Source organism: Myotis lucifugus, unplaced genomic scaffold, assembly GCF_000147115.1.
Source record: "Myotis lucifugus unplaced genomic scaffold, Myoluc2.0 scaffold_333, whole genome shotgun sequence".
In the NCBI taxonomy this organism is placed as follows: Eukaryota; Metazoa; Chordata; class Mammalia; order Chiroptera; family Vespertilionidae; genus Myotis; species Myotis lucifugus.
Genome location: NW_005871381.1, coordinates 685,833 through 702,964, shown reverse-complemented (window position 1 = coordinate 702,964; position 17,132 = coordinate 685,833). Strand labels below are relative to the sequence as shown.

General features: G+C 53.4%; 1 protein-coding gene across 1 annotated transcript in view; it reads left to right on the top strand.

The window, feature by feature from the left end:
* KCNIP1 (potassium voltage-gated channel interacting protein 1) overlaps positions 1–17,132 on the top strand; it is a 247,469-nt gene that overhangs the window by 25,204 nt on the left and 205,133 nt on the right. The gene's annotated exons all lie outside the window — the stretch shown is intronic.

The window sequence follows — 17,132 nt, the reverse complement described above, 5'->3', positions numbered from 1 at the left end:
CACTCAGAGCAGGTACCAGCCCGCAGGAGGACGGAGGGTGGCAGCTGCTACCCAGGCCCCGCACCTGCATTTCCCAGAGTCCCCTGGGAAAGGGGTATTAACAGCAGCACAGGGCAAGACGGGAAGCCAGGAAAGACTGTCCTGGTGTTTGGAAAACACTTCTTCCCTCAGTCTCTCTGAGCTGGTGCAGTGGCTGACAAGCCCCGAATGGGACATGGTTTTCCTTTAGTTGACGTGGGGGAGAAGGAGGAGTTGAAGCTGGAGTGGGGCGGGGCTTGTCAGCCACTGGGGGGCTGGCATATCCTCCGGACCAGCCAAGCCCTCCTTTCTCTGGCATGTGCATGCCGTGTGGCCCTGGACAAGTCGTGGCACCTCTCTGTGCCTCTGTTTTCTCATCTGTGCTGTTGGCATTTTGTAAACTCACTTTGTTCAGGGTAGTGATGAGGACTAGAGATGGTGGACATTCGTGGCTGAGAAACAGAACTTACATTTTAAAGACCAACCAGGCAGAAGCAGGGACCGTCACCGCTCCAGCTGCTGCTCGCCAGCCATGGGCGGGGACAGCCTGCTGTGTCAGGTGGCCTCCCAGAAACTGTCCAGGTGTGGTCCGGGGTCATGCCAGAGCTTCGTTCCCTCACTGAGGCAAGAGAGCATCAGCGCTTGCAGGCAACACAGGTTCCCAGATTTCTCTCCGCTTCCTCGTCTGTGAAGTGGTTGTTGTGAGGATTAAAAATCAGGGACAGACGAGCCCAATACTATGGGCCCCTCCTGATTATCAGGCATGTCTCTAGCCCTCGCTTTACCCAACAGTGAGGTAAAGAAGTCGAATCTGAGCCTCGGGGGCTTAAGCACCAGGTCCACGGTGACCCTGCGCTAAGGGCCAGAGCCAGATTCGAAGTCAGCCCTTCCAGATCGCAAAGCCACACTCCTGCTGAGCCTGGTCCTGTGCTGAGACGTGAGAGCTCACCTGCATGGCACAGTCACCTGCCACCTGACCGGTCCCCAGGGAGGGAGGTGCGGCCCAGCATGCCTGCTGAATGAGTCTGCCACCCACCCACCCCCACTCCCGCCTCGGCCACCGCGAGGCAGCCCGCCCAGCGGGCCGTGGAATGAATGACAGGCCAGCAGTAAGTCCCCGCCCCCCTTTACTAATTGAATCATATTAACAGGAGAGTAAACGGTCTGTTTCATGGACATCACAGCAAAGGAGGGCTCTTAAGGCCTTAGCCCTCGCAGGTGGATTGGCGTGAGGGTCACGGGGCCTGGAATGAATCCCCAGAGGAGTGGTTTCCAGGGATGGTTCTGGGTCCACTCAGGAGCCGGAAGAGTCCTCCTGGGCCCAGGAACTGGTGCACAAAGGCCAGTCTTCCTCCCGCTCCCTGGGAGAGAGGCGCAGGGCAGCAGCAGGCCCTTTTAAAGAATGACCAAAGGGCTGCTTCATGTAATCAACTAAATGACTTCTCAAGGGTTACGCGTTTGGAATTTATAAGCCAACATTAGCATTCTTCCCAAGGTTCTTTTCCTCTCGGAGGATGGGGACAGGCAGGGAAGGGGGCGGGGGAGGCGAGCTCCTTGCTGCAAAGACGTGAGCCCGAGCCAAATGCTTCGACCAGCCTTGCTTTGGATGAAAACCCGGGTCCCTGGCTGGCTTTGGGGTTGTGTGTGACAGGCGGTTGTAGGTGGAAGGCAAGGAGCTAATGATGCTACCACAATAAAGACCGGAGCTTGGCATTAACACGGGCTGTTAGAGTTCACAAAATGCCTTCCCTGCCTTCAGTCTTCCAGCAACCCCATACGGTCACAGTCATCCGTTCGGGAAGAGGTTTGTCTACCCATTTTACAGAGTGGGTTACTGAGGCTCAGAGAGGTTAGCTAGATTGTCCAAGGCAAGTGACTTTGCCTCTCTGAGTCTCGGTTTGCCCACCTCTAGAATGGAGATCGTGCGCGTTCATTCTTTGTGGCATCCTCACAGGAGGTGGTCTTGTTTCCGTTCTCTGCCCAAGGTCACTCCCCCGGCATGTGAGGGACGGAGCCTGGATGTGAACCTGTGCTTGCTGCCTCCACCGCCCAACCCTGGGTGCCCCCTGAGTCCCCTCCCTCGGTTCCCGAGAGGACCCGTGTTCCTTATGACATCTGCTTCAGCTGCTTGACAAGCCCCCTCTCCTTGGTCCACGGCCCTCTCCTGGCTTGTGCATCCACTAATTTATTTAAACCCTTTTGAATCAATATCTATTCTCTGCCGCCACTTGGGATAATAAGTCCCATAAATCAACTTGGCAACTGTGTCCTGAGCCCTGCGGAGGGTGTCACTGGCTGAGTGCCACGGGAGCGGGCGCAAGTGGCCCTCAGTCAGTCACAAACACGTGAGGACCTACTGTGCGCGGCTCTGAAGGCGTCACTGTGCTGAGGTGGGCCAGGCCTGGCCCCTTCCGTGGGGGGGGGCGGGGAGGATGGATTTTTTAAACTGCAAAAAAGACAGAATGGGAATAAATAAAAGGATATACTTAAGGGCAGAGGAAATCAATGACAGGTTGTTCACAGATCTGAGCAGACAGAGTTTAAGAACGGGACGATTAAATGTCAATATATGGGTTAAAGGCCAGACGGGACTTGACGAGGAACATGACAAGGTTGCTCCCTGTGAATAAAGGGACACCCTGCTCCTTGCTCCTGCGACTCAGCTATATTCCCCTCCCCTCATCTTTCGAACCTAGTGACAAGGTGTTTCAGCCCGCTGTGTTGCTAACGTCACTGTAAGCAGCTTGAAACTCTCCTTGAAACAAGGAGGAACATAAGTAAATACAGAGTGCTGCTGTCGGTCTGCGCAGCACGGGCCATGCTGCCTGCGCTCTCCTCCTGCGAACCCTCCAAGCCCCAAGCTCACCGTGGAGGCGTGGACGGTAGCGATAAGGCACAGAGACAAGCCCGTCACTCTCACTCGGGGGGACCTGCTGGGAAGGAGAGGGCGGGTGTCCTTCCCACACTCACCAAAGGATGCAGGTTCTCTCCCTGCACCTGCTGGTGAGCTCTCCCCTCCGAGGGGCCCGGTCCTGGGTCCTCGCCTCACCTCCTGTCCCCTCAGCCACTCTCCCTGCCTCCCGGGCCAGCTCAGTGCCTGGATGTAACCCGCTCAGAGCACAGTGCTCGCTCCTTCCCGGAAGTTCCTCTCTCTCTGCAGCTCTACATGGATTCACGTGGCTTCTCCATTAACCGGGCTCCCCACGGGAGAGGGAGCTGCCCAAGATCGGGGGCAAGAACTGTTCGGTGTCGCATCGCCAGCCCTGGAAGAAGAAACAGAGGATCTTGGGTTTTAAGAAACAGTTGTCTCTTGTTTGGTTTGGGGGGGGGGGAAATCTCTTGCTTTTAAATTTCTGTTTACATTTCCAAGTGTACGGTTCAGCAGTGGTAACTGGATTCCCGCTGCGGCTCAGCGGCGCTCCAGGACTTCTTCAAACGGCAAAACTGCAGCTCTACCCACTGCACAGCGCCCCCTTCCTCCCTCCTCCCAGCCCCGGCAGCCACCACCGAGTTTCCTGTTTCTGTGAGTCTACTGTAGATGCCTCACAGAAACGGAATCACACGGTATTTGCCCTTTCGTGTCTGGCTTATTGCACTTGGCGTCGTGTCCCCAAGACTCATTGATGCTGCGGCCTGCGACCAGAAAGAAATCTCTCGCTTCTGAATGTGACAGCATACCGTAACCCTTTCCCCATTCCCATACCGTGAAGCATCTTTACAGGGGCTGTGCATATCCCATCACCTGGGTAAACCACGATACATTTCATCGAAGCTCTGCTGTTGGCTGCTTAGCAGTGGTGCTTGTTTAGTGGGACTCACAGTCGCCCTGTGCCGGTCGGTGGGTCTGTCCCACCCTCACCATCACTTGCACCCAGTATCATTTTTCCTGAACCGACAGGTAGGAGGGAGCGTGGATCTAGAAGGATGCACTTCGGGGACCAGATCCCGCACATAGAGATGAGAAGACCATAGAATTTGAAGAAGCTCGCAGGTTTCTATTTTTTTTTTTTTTTTTTTTTGCCTTTACCAGGCCTGATTTGATCCTTGGAAAGAGAGAGACACAGACAGAGAGAGAACGGGAGATGGAGGCTGCGGGAACTCCTTCACGGGTAGCTTGTGGGACTCAGAACGGAAGCTGTGCCACTTTGGGGCCCAGATGACAAAGTGGTTCTCCCACGTCCGCTTAACCTGGCTCTGGGGTGATGAGAACTGAGGGCTCATAGTGACGCTGTGGCCCTGGGCAGCGGGCCCCAGAGGGGAGTCTGCATCATCACTGCAGCCAGCGGAGGCAGCAGCCCGACACCCCTGTCCCAGTGGGGGTCCCGCGGGAGAGGCAGGGCGGGGTGCCCTGGGCCGGCTCATCCCAGCTTCCTGAGAGCCTGCAGCCAGCTGTTCAGCCACCGGGAGCTGGAAGCCGCCACGGCAGGTGTATCTATCCTGTGCAGACCTACACACACTGCACATCGGCTCTTTTCTGGAGAGCCAGTTTTCCAGCACAGGAGCTCGGAAGACACACAGAAATTGGAATTTGAAGAGGTTTTAGGAACCACTGACACAGGTGTGGACAGGGAGAGGGTGGGAAGCACAGGGAATAGTGTGCCCCGAGGGCTGGCCACGTGGGGCTGAGGGATGAGGGAAAGCTGCTGTGTCCAGTTCTACAAACGAGTCATTCAATACAGTAACCACTAACAGCATATGGCTATCGAGCACTTGAAAGGGGACTGGAGTGAATGGAGAACTAAATGTTTAATTTTGTCTAATTTTAATTAACTTGAACTTAAGTAGCCGCGTGTGACTGGTGGCTACCTGATTGGACAGACATCTCCAGAGCCGTGAGCTGCTGGCCACCCCGCTGCCCGGCACTGCCCTCCCGTTTGCTACCTCGCAGCCTGTCTCAGACAGGTCCTGGGAGGCTCTCCCAGTGCCCTCTGCCCCTCCGCCTGGGGCCGGACTCGGAGTGGCCTTCCTGCAGCTCCTGGCCAAGCCCCCGCCTGTGACTCACCCAGAGCCAGGACCCCAGGGGGAAGCCATCCCTTGCACCTAAGGCTGGCATTGGGCTGCCTGGGCGAGCGGTCCCAGCAGCTACTCCCTGCAGATGCTTAAAAGGAGGTGCTACAGAGAGAGGTTTTTTAATCCCTCTTGTCACACATCAGGGAAAATGCCGTCTGTCATCCATAAATAATCAGATCGCTCCCACAAAGCTCAGGGTCTGCATTTACTCTCAGTGCAAGCACTGCTGCAAGCTTCGCTGGAACGTTGTCTGGGAGTTCACAGTATCGGTTGGAGCTGTGCCTGGTCTCGGAGGACAACCTCTCCCGGAAGACCCTGTCTCTAAGGAGGGAGCGGTGGAAGCATTCAAGGGCTGATTTTTTTTTTAAAATCACCATTTATTGAGAGTTTTCTTCGTGCCAGAAACGGTGCTCGTCCCTGTGCGTTCCTCACGGTGCTGGGCTCTAGGGCTGCTGTGACAAATCGCTAGGAACTGGGCGGCTTAGAGCAACAACAATGTGTTCTCTCCCCATCCTGGAGGCCAGGGGTCCAAAGCCAAGGGGTCAGCAGGGCGCTGTCCCTACGGAGACTCCAAGGAGGATCCCCCCTGGTCTCTCCCAGCTTTGTGTCCCCAGGTGTTCCGTGGGTGGTGGCTGCTTCACCCCAGCCTCTGCCTCTGTCTTCACATGCTTCTCCTCTTCTGCATCATCACGTGAGGCAGCTGCAGCCAGCGATGTAGCAGCCAACTGTCTTATAAAGACAGTGATCATTGGACTTAGGCTCCACCCAGGTGATCGCAAGATCCTTAGCTTCCTTACATCTGCAAAAGTCCTTTTTCCACATAAGGCCACATTCATAGGTTCCTGGAATTTGGACATGGACGTGTATATGGGGGAGTGGGGGAAGCAGTGCACCATTCAAGCTACTACACTCATCTCATTTAATCTTCGTAATAACCCCAAGAAGGAGGTGAATTAGCCCAGGTGGTTCAACTGTTGCAACAACCTCAAGATTTTAATGGCTTTACTCAATAACAGTGCAGGTCTCACTCTTGGAAAGTCCAGTGTGTATGCTTTTGGATGGATGGTTTCTAGGGGAATCAGGCTCCTTTCATCTTGTGGCTCCTCTGTCTTATGACCGTGAGGTCACCCTGGCATTATCCAGCCAATAGACTGACTACAGGGAGGAAGTGAGTGCAGAGAGAATGCGGATGATCAAATGCCTGATACTTAACCACTTGGCCTGGAAGTGAAAATGCATGACTTATTCTCAAGTTTCATTTGTGAGGACTGGTCACATGGTCCCGCCCAGCTGCAAGGGAGCCTGGGAAATGCAGTCCTGGATAAGCAGCTGCTTCTCAGCCAGAATACAGCACTAGGGGCTCTAAGAGGCATCAAACTTGGTTGGTCAGCAGGCCATGACTGCCATGGTATCATTCATTCATTTATTCCTCATTCATATATTTGACTCTTTCATTTACTTATTTTTCAGAAAGAAGCTCAGGAGACTTAAGTGATTTGACTGAAGTCTCAGAGCATCTTCTATAATAATAAAAGGGAAATATGCTAATTAGACCGGACATTTTCTGGATGTCATTCCGGACATCCTTCCTGATGAAGCCGGGGCTGGAGGAGGGAAGCAGCCCAGGTCCCGGGTGCCAGAGGAAGGAAGGCCTCCTCTTGCACGAATTTTCGTGCATCGGGCCTCTAGTTTAAGTCATACTTCAATAACTCTGTATTAAGGGTCAGCTGGATTAAGTGCCCCTACTTCATGTGGGCGTGTTCTATCGTGGAACTTAGCTCCCTAGGTGTTATCTATCCTCCTGTGGGTCAGGAACAAGGTTGATGAGATTTCTCTACATGTGCCTTCCCCACCCCAAATACTCCGTCCTTTGTCCTAGACACTCAGATTCTCCTTCCCCTGGTCCCACTGTTTCTCTGGAGATCGAGGAGCGAGAGCTGGAGGCACAGAGGCAGGGGCGGAGGTAGCATAGAGCTAAGAGCTGCAGAGGGAGTAGGTGACCAAAAATCCATGTGGGTCAGGCGTCCTGGGCGGCGTTTTCCAGTTTGACATGTGAGGGTTTTGGAGCAGCCGCGGTCAGGAAACATCCAGGAGCAGAGAGTGAGTAGGAGAAGCTTGACTGAATTATGAATATTGTCCACTTTCATGTGTCTGAAGGAAAGCGGTGACTTTCTGTTTAAGTTGTTTAAATTCCTTTCATTTAAACTGCACTTCGTGACGGCAATTCCATGCAGAGACTGCGCTGTGGGTGGGGTGACCACAGGCCCCCTTAGCCCGAAACCCGTGTGTACTCCAGTCAGCCCCTCCCCCTCCCCACAGCGTCCCGGTTTTGGGTGGGTGGTCACCTTAACCTTGGACGACACTGGCTTCGAGTGTGTAGGTCCATCCACAAGGCCAGGTGCTCCCCTAGGTTCTCCAACCAGTTCACCTCTGGATGCCAGGCCTGGCTCAGGCCCTGACACCAGCAGGTGCCAAGAAGCAGATGCAGGAACCAGGAAGGGCGGAGCTGTAGTTTGGTCCAGGCCTTTGCCCTCGGAATGCCAGGCTCCTCCTGCTGTGCTGGCTGTGCTCCCGGAGCTCTCCTCGCTCAGCGGGGCAGCAGAGGGTGCTGGCGTGCGGGACCGCCTGTGCGGCGTGGGCCTCGCGTGCCAGAGGGATTCAGAGCGGGGAGCTTCGCACGGCTCTGAAACACTAGAGAGCTGTTCCCAGGCCTCTCACTGCAGAGGACAGGGCCTGGGACAGCCCATGGGAGCCCGCCGTCCTGGTCCTAAAAAATGATACATTTCCCCTGTGTGTTGTTGTGAGGGTTCGAGGGGTGAATACCCAAAAGCTCCTAGAACAGTGCCTCCGACATAGTCCGTGCTCACAAGCTCAGGGCGAGGATCTGAACGGTTAGCTACAGGATCTGGCCAGCATTTTCCAAGGCCAGTTTGGCTGATGGCCAAATTTGAATCCAGAGCATGATCCAATTTTGCAATTTTTGTTCTAAGCTCCAGTGTAACCATCAGAAGGCTGGGAAAAGCCATCAGAGGGCCCGTGAGCCTCTGCCAGCCTCCTGCCTGGCCAGCGTGCCCCGTGCAGGTCCCTGGCTCCACACAGGGCATTGCAGACACAGCACGGCCCGCCTGCCTGTCCCTCCTACACCCTCAAATGGAAGAGGAAGGCTGGCAGGTGTGGGTGTTCTTGTGTGTGTGTGTTTTTTAGCTCATCTCTTTTGGACCAATGAAAAGAATGGTATTTTAATGGGTCCTGTGGAAAGGGAACTGAAGTTGTTTCCCTAGACTGAGCGCCGGCGCGGAGGTCAGGGCGGGATTAATAAGATGCTATAAATGCACTCTGTGGCCCGTGTCTCTGTGGGCAGAGTGCTCTGGTTGGGGAGGAAGGGAGAGAATGAAATTACGCTGGGAGAATACACGAGTAAGGGTGAAAAGGCAGACTCCGCGGACTTTGCATGGACCGCAGTGAATCTGTAGGAGGGACGCTGAGGTTGGCTGGGCATCGCTGCAGAGATGCCTGGGAGGGTCGAGAATCAGGGCCCACAGCCAGGCATGTCCACTCTGGAGCTGGGCCTTACTCCTATCCATGCCCTCTGGGGGGATTTTAGTGCTATTTTCCTGGGATGACAGATCATTATATTTAGCAGAATTCTCTCAAGGCAAATAGATGTTCGTGGCCACACACCCAGAGAACGCTTATTAAGTATCTTCTGTGCCCCAGACCCCGAGGGGCACTGTGGTTCAGAGGGGAACAAAGCTGGCTTCAGGCTGCCCTCGGGGGCACAGACACAACACGTGGCCAGTGGGGAGATGCTGCTGATTGTGCTTCCCAGGGCCTTAGGCTGAAGGACTCCCCATATCCTCACGGCAACCCTGCGAGACGTGCAGTCACCATCGCCCCCATTTTACAGATGAGGAAATTGAGGCCAGAGAGGTTAGGTCAGTGGTTCTCAACCTGTGGGTCGCGACCCCTTTGGCGGTCGAACGACCCTTTCACAGGGGTCGCCTAAGACCATCCTGTATATCAGATATTTACATGACGATTCATAACAGTAGCAACATTACAGTTATGAAGTAGCAACGAAAATAATTTTGTGGTTGGGTCACAACATGAGGAACTGTATTTAAAGGGCCAGAAAGTTGAGAACCACTGGGTTAGGTAATTTATCCAGATGCACTAAGGGTTCTCAACCAGGTTTGGCCAAGAAGTCCACATGGAAATCCTTAAATTATTCTGTTTCTTTTTTTTTTTTTTAACTCATGCCAGAGTAAGCCACAATATCTTTTCAAATGAATATACCTTTTGCCTCAGCAATTTCACTTCTAGGAACTGAGCCTACGGGGGTATAAATATGGAGCTACAGAGATGAGGTCTTGATTAGAATGTAGGACACAACCCGCATCTCCACTTAGAGGGGTTATTTAGATAAACGTGGTGCCTCCGTCTAAAACAAGCTGTTCAAAGTGACACCGGGCCAGCCCAGAAAGACACCTACGCTGTACACGTTAACAAAAAAGCCCAGGAAAATTGCCTGTTTGTAAACAGCGATTTTGTCTGAACAGTGGGATGCCTAATGATTTTCAATTGCTTCTTTTTGCTGGTCTATAGGCTCCAATTTTCCTACAATGAACATGTACTACATTTGTAATAAGAAAGAAACTCAATAAAAGTTATTGAATAAAAGAATAAACAGCCGTAAATTATTCTCCCCTGAGGAGTTAGTGGGCCGTGGCGGCTCCGCCAGGACCTTCCTCCCTCTCCCAGGGTCCACCCTCAGCCAATGGTGACAGTGCGAGGTCGGGGTGTCTATTCTCCTGGCTCCCTCTCTGCGGTCGCCCGGGGCAGGGGGTCACTTTCTGGGTGTCTGGCTTCTGGTGATCCCCCCGTCCCGATGCAGGGAGAGTGACAGTTCTGCCCCACCCCCTGCCCCAGCCCTGACCCGAACGCTCGCTGGTGTTTTCTCGACACCCCGCTGACCGCGCCACCATCAGTCCGTTGGTGATCAGCCTTCCCCAAATCACCCAGAAGTCGTGTGGCGTCCATTTTCAGCTGCGAATCTGACAGATACATTCACCCAATTTTCTCCAGTCCTAATTCTCTACAATAGAATGATTCCCAAACTGACCTGTCCAACTTGACCTTGTATCCCGATACCTGGTCTTGCCTGCTGGACACCTTTGTTTGGACAAGCAGGGAACTCATAAAGCCAACCCCGCCCATAACGGGATGTCTCAGTTTATCCCCACCCTCAATTCCCTCTCCTTGTCCACAGGCACCCCCCTCCACTCCCACCAGCTCCCACCCGCACAGTCATCTCTCCCTGCTCCTCCTTTCGCGCTTCACATCCCATCGGTGCGCAAAGCCTGTGAAATCAACCCCTGCGATGTCTTTTCTGAACACCCCTTCCCACCACTGCTCCAACCCCTCCCTCATCCAGTGCCTCTTGTCTCCCCACTTCTACCGCCCCCGTCGGTCCGTGTTATGTGTGACTTCTTTGCAATAGCGTCCTGATGCCATCTTCCCCCTGCCCCAAAACCAGTGCCCCTGGGACCAAGCCCAGAGCCCCCAACCTTTCATCCAGCACCTTCCACGCTTTCTAACCTCATTTCTCACCACCCACCCACATTTAGAACCTTCTCTCCACACAGACGTTGTGTATATGGTAGAACCACAGAGTCTTTATACAAAAAGGCCGTCCTGTCCCCAGGCCTTTGCTCCTGCTGGGTCCTCTGTGGATCACGGTCCCTCCGCCTTCCCAGGGGTGCCCCCAGGGCTGCAGCATCCTCTCATCCCCACATGGTCCCCTCCCTGGCTCCCATCCCACAGGGACCAGTTCCTCCTCCCCACCCCATAGCCCTTCCCCTGCATACCTTTCCTTAAGGGCTCATTTTCCACTCCTTATTGGCGGGGGGGGGGGGGGGCGGGGGGTAAGACTGTGCTGTCCTTGAGCCCAGTGGCCTTTCTGATTTGTCTCCGTGCCCGTGAGCTCAGCCGGAGGTCCGGGTCAGGGCAGGTACAAGTCCACGTGGTCCCTGAGTGGATGGGTGCTCCGGCTGCAGTGTGGTCCAAAGTGGTCATGGTCTGGGTGGCTGAGAGGAAGGGGCCCGGCAGACCCAGCCTCCAGTGCCGGCCTCTGCAAAGGCAAACCACGGCCAGGCCCCAGGAGGCGGTGAGGCAGGGACCCAGGGATATGCGAGGTTCCCCGGCGGAGGAGTGCGGACCACGGCGGGACACGATGTCAGCAGCCATGGCGGCAGTGACCAGGAGGCGGAGGAGGGAGAAATAAAGTAAATGGCAGGGCCCCTCCCTGCCCAGTGCCGTTGACCTGCCTGACCACCCCCAACGTAGATGCTCCCCTTGGAAGGAGGAAGGAGACAGGTAGACAGAGCTGTGGATTTGCATAGAATCCTGAAATCGCTGATGAACTTACTTGAAAATGACTAGAATGGAGTTTTGTGCTTCAAGCAGAAATGGAGCTCGGAGGGGGAAATGCCATGCTGTTCTAGAAGGGGAAGTCACTACCTCGCATATCTGAGCTGTGTGATCTTTTCATATATGAGGCTGTGCACATACCAGTGCTCAGTAGAGTATGTGTGATCTCACGGAGCTAGGGAGACCGTGGAATTTATTGCTCTCACTGGGACAGTTCTGAGACGGGAGGGGGTGCTGTTCATAACTGCACCAGGATGTAGGCTGAGTGAGCACAGCGTATGGCCACCCTAGCGCTAACCCTCCCGGCGTCCGCGTGAGAAGGTAACGTGTGTGCCCATTTAAGACAGGGAACCCTGTGCTCAAGATGTTGAAGTCATGAGTCCAGAACAAACGGGGGAGCCACAGCTCAAGGCAGGCGGCCGTCTGCCACAGCCCAGCGCTCTCCACTCTGCACGGGACTTCCCTGCCTGGTCTGTCCATCAGCCCCCCACCCTTTTCCCGCCGGCTTTGTTTTCTCTTCTCTGACCAACAGAAATGTTATTCCAGATATGTAATTTCCACATTTCTAGTAACCACATCAACAGATAAATGGAAACAAGAGAAACAGTTTTAATATGATATTTAAGCCAATATATCCAAAATGGTACTATTCAACATGTAATCGATAGAAAACAATTACTCATGAGATACTGAGGATTTTTTTCCTTGCTGTTAAGTCTCTGAAATTGGTGGCCGTTTTACCCCACAGCACATCTCCATTTGGACTAGCCACCTTCGAGGGCTCAATAGCCACCTGTGGCGAGGGACTACTTTCGGGCAAGTGCAGCCAAGTCTGAGGGGCAGGCCCTGGGAGGTCAGGTCGCGGGCACACTGCCATCTGGTGGACGGAAGTTCCTTGGACAATCACCTCCAACAAAACTGCATCCAGGGAAACCGCACAGTTTTGGGATTAGCTCCCCAAAAGGGAGAACTTGTTGTGGGAGGGGCATTTGTTGCTGAGTTGGTCCCCACAGAGCAAACTCAAGTCACAAACCTCAACCCTGGTTCATTCTTGTTTCCTGGTCACATAAAGACTTAGCAGAAACGGATGCTATCTTTTGTCTGGATGCATGTTTAAAACCATCTTTCAAGAAGGCAGGTCGCCTCTCTCTCACTCCAGTTTTGCTGGGTGGTGACGGTGTGAAGGGCTTCTCTTTTAAACCTTGGCAAGAACTTGTTTTCTTCCAAGCTGTACCTTCCTCATTCAGGTTGGGTGTGGCTATTCGAGGATCCTAGTTAACCACGGTTTTCCCCAAAGTGAATCATTGATTGGGAATCTGTCAGGAGGGCTGATGTGATTCTAGACTTCTAATTACCCCACGGCTGAGGGGGACTTTAAACACCCTCCGTGTGGATGAGATGATGTAATCACATCACTCGAGGCAGGCGCCTGAGGTGCTGGGGCCGAGATGGCCTGGCAGGCGGGCCTGGCGGCCTTGGCCTTGAGAGGGTGCTCGGCGCTGTGCTCGAGATCCTGCTGGGCTCGTGCAGACAGAGACGTGGCTTCTGCCTTTAAGGAGACATAGTCTTCTTGGGGGAGACATGCAAGTCTATCTTCCATAAACAATAATGAGGAGAACAAACAGCACCAAGAGGGCATGCAAGGATAGACATGCTGAAATTGCAGCTCGGGGTGGAATGTACCCTGGATCTAAAGCAAAGGAGAGAAGGCAAATCTCAGGTTCACAGAGACAGTGGCAGAGCTAAGACTGGAATGTCAGGTTTTTTACTCCAATACCCAGGAGAGAGAGAGAGAGAGAGAGAGAGAGAGAGAGAGAGAGGAGAGAGACTGAGAGACGGGAGCTTGGTTCCAGTCTCAGCCTGCCACCCCCTGGCTGTGTGACCATGTCATAGTCATCCAACCTCTCTGGTCCCCAACTTTATCATCTCCCACTAAGCAATGGGCAGTCCCAACAATGTATACCTCCAGGGCGGGAGCCAAGGAGAAGGGAAAGGTCGCCTCCAGGAGTCCAGGGATTGGCTCAGGAAGAGCTTCCCAGTGGTGGGGGGCGGGGGGGGGAGGCAGGAGCCCAGGTGTAGGAAGAGGGGGCCTAGGAGCAGCAGGAAGGGTGCTCAGCGGGCTCACCTGGAGGGTAGTGGCGGCTGCCATGTCTGCTTGCTCTGCTCCAGGGATGCTTAGAGGTTGCACTGTGTAGAGGCAGGAAGCCGGCCTCGCTTGGTCACTTAAGGACTCTAGAATCCTTCGAGATCATCCAGAACAACAGTTCTCAGAGCCTATTTTGCAGAAGGCTGGTACCTCATGATGTTAGTAGGTATTGACCAAAACAGACTTCTTTGCCATAGGTAGGACCTTTCAGAACTTTTAATGTTCTATGATTTGCAGAGGGTACGGTCAGAGGGTAGGAGTACGCAGAATTTCCCAGATTTACTTAACTATGGAACCCTGTATTTTAAAGGGACGTCACTTGGGAAGTGTTCCAGGGGACCCAGTTTGAGAAACACTGCTGTAGTCCAACTCTGCTTTTAGATAGATAGATAGATAGATAGATAGATAGATAGATAGATGATAGATAGATAGATAGATGATAGATAGATGATAGATACATAGATAGATAGATAGATAGATAGATAGATAGATAGGGAAATTGGGGCCCAGAAAAGGAATGAGGCAAATTTGAGGTTCACAGAGACAGTGGCAGAGCTAAGACTGGAATGTCAGGTTTTTACTCCAATACCCAGCAAATTTCCTTTCCTTTTCCCATTCCTATTATACACCATTTAAGAAATATAAAAATATCTACAAAATTATACAAGATATCCAGGTGCCACCACCTAGCTTAAGAAATAAAGCATTGCCAGGACTGTAAGAAAAAACAACCCTGGTGTGCCCCTCCCCAAGGCCCCCCAGAGGAACCCCTGTGCTAAATTTAGCGACATAATTTATGGAAATCCTGATGGAATTTCCAATAAACCCCATCATCTTAAGAGTATGCTCTTAGCATCACCCAAGGTTTGTAAGTCGTGATGGTCTTAGAATTAAAAACAAAAATAAACTACCCACTCGGCCCAGAAGAGCAAAGATGAAAAGCCCACCTCGAGGATGCTCAGATAGCTCCCAGCGAGTCAGAGAAGTGTTAGGGTTCGGTGAATTCTCTCACTCGCAAGTGGGCCCGGCGTATGGCTTATTAATTCTCTTAGATGTGGGTGTGTTCCTTGCTTCATTCTGTGCAAGACTTCCACGGCATAAATCACCGCACCACCCCTCCCGTCCACAGGCCAGATGGGGAGCCGGGTGTGCATAAATGTTTAATTGCAGAATAGTAAAAATATTTGCTTTCAGTCGCTGGGAGCGACTGAACGGAGGTAGGGCTGTCTACTAGGGCTGCCAGACTTCATTCTAATGAGAACGGAAATAAAGGCTGATTAAATCAAATTCCCCATAGTGGAGAGCCACTTAAATAAATGTTTCATATTGTTTGCATGATGCTTTTAAAATGTAACAGCTGCTTATGTTACCATTACGCTGGACATAAATCATTCATTGCCGTCACCGCAGACAGAGCAGCACTCGGCTCCTTTTCTCCTGCTGCTGACATTTTCATTACGAGGGGACTTCTCAGACAGGCCATTTGGGTTCCCCCCTTTCTATCCGCGTGCTAGGCAGCAGGAGCATGATGTGGAAGGAAAGGCAGGCATGAAGCCGATATGTATATATCCATAGGGCCTGCGTTGCCTGTGTACCCTTGGGCTGGCCTTCTCATATCCCATCTTCACCACCAGGTGGCGCTGCTGTTCCTATTTCATAGAGGGGGACACAGGTCTGTGGACATGAAGTCACCTGCCCAAGGTTCCATAGTGAGTAGAGGGCCTGTATGTGAACCCGGATCTGTCTGAGCCTCAGCACGTCACACGGGCTGTCTGGGAAGAAAAGACACATCACTCTCCAAGCTCCACACACCTCAGACCTTGTGGCAATGCTGCGACCCCTGGAGGCCAGAGCAGGACGCGGGGGACCAGGCAAGGCTTTGGGCTGGGCGATGATCTGAACTCCACTTCCTGGCCCAGCACCCCAGTCCAAGCCCTCATCACCTCTCACCTGTCCGCTGTAACAGCCTACCTCCGGCCTCCCTGCCTCCGTGCCTGCCCCCTTCAGTCCATCATTCACTCAGTAGCCTGAGTCATCTTGTAAAAGTGTAAATCAGATCATGCCATTCTCCCATTTAAAAGCCTTACTCTTAGCATAAAGCCCAGCCTCCTTTCATGGCCCTGTGTCATATGACCTGTGCCTCCTTTGTTGGGAGACCCAACAAGTCAGGGACACCCTGACTTTTTCCTGATCCTCAAGCTCACGCCTGCCTCAGGACCTTGGCACATGCTAGAACCCTAGAACCCTCCCGCCCCCAGATCTCATGGCAGACTCCAACCTGTCATTCAGACCTCCCTCCGCTCAAAGCCCCCTCCCCAGGAAGGCCTCCCTGTGCCCTCCATGGACAGCTGTCCTCCCTAGACACCCTTCATTGCCTCGCTCTGGTTCATTCACTTTGCAGCACCATCACCACCTCCGTTTCTGAACTTGCTGGTTATTGTCTGCTTCGCTAGAATGTAAGCGCCAGGAGAGACATCTGGGCTGTTCCCCGCCGGTTCCCCAGCCTAGAATGGTGTCTCTAACATAGCAGGTGCCGGTGACTATGAACGGAATAAGTACATTAGCTTGGCACAGCCATTTCCCCTGCCTCCAGACCGGGCTCATCCTAACCTGGCTTCCGGAAATTGAGAACTGAATTCTGAACTCAGTTCCCAGCCCTGTTTTCCTCAGTGAGGAAGCTGAGAGGGTCTAATTTGCCCCACAAAAGAAAGAAGCATGGAAAGGGAATCTAGAACTGGGAGGAGGCCGGAAGGGGTGTGGCAGCCGCTGACCTGGAGGGAGGGGCAGACATGGACAGGGTTTCCCACGTGCAGAATGGAGGACGTAACGCCCTCTTCATCTCCCCGGGAAGCAAGCCCGAGTCCCCGTCCCTCACCAGTGCTCTCAGAGCTGGACGTGCGATTCCTTTTGTCTTGTTTTTCATGAAAACTGTGTTCCCGACAGACTGAATGTAGCAGCAAGGAGCATAGTATCTGACGTAGAATCAGCTAAGCCTGATAGTATTGTCTACCGAGCAGGGACCCGGGTGTAGTATCTTTAGGGCAGTTAATCCCTCAGCTTTATCATGTCAAGTCTGGGGGTGGGGGGGCGCATCTGTGACCCTATGTGCTGAGGAGTGTCTGTGACCCCGTGTGCTGGGGGGCGTCTGTGACCCCGCGTGCTGGGGGGTGTCTGTGACGCCGCGTGCTGTCCCGTCCGTAGTCACAGGATGGCTGTGTCTGCTGCGTTCATCACAGCCACACCGACCAGCACCGTCCAAACTGAGACAGCAGGAAGGTGTGTCTCCCTCCCCTCCCACCTTTACACGAGAGGAAAGCATTTCCCCTTCTGAAGGTCCCGTGATCAGATTTTTATTCCAGGCCCAACTGCCTGGGGCTGGGGAGGTCAGTTGCTGGGGTTGGCCTCTCTTTCGCAGGAGCTGGACTCTGCCTTTAAGGGAGGGGGGCTGTTGAGTGAGAAACCTGCAGCAGGGCAGCCCCAGGGGGTTGGGATCCTCTGTGACCAGGAGGGTGGGGCAGTGAGTGTGGCC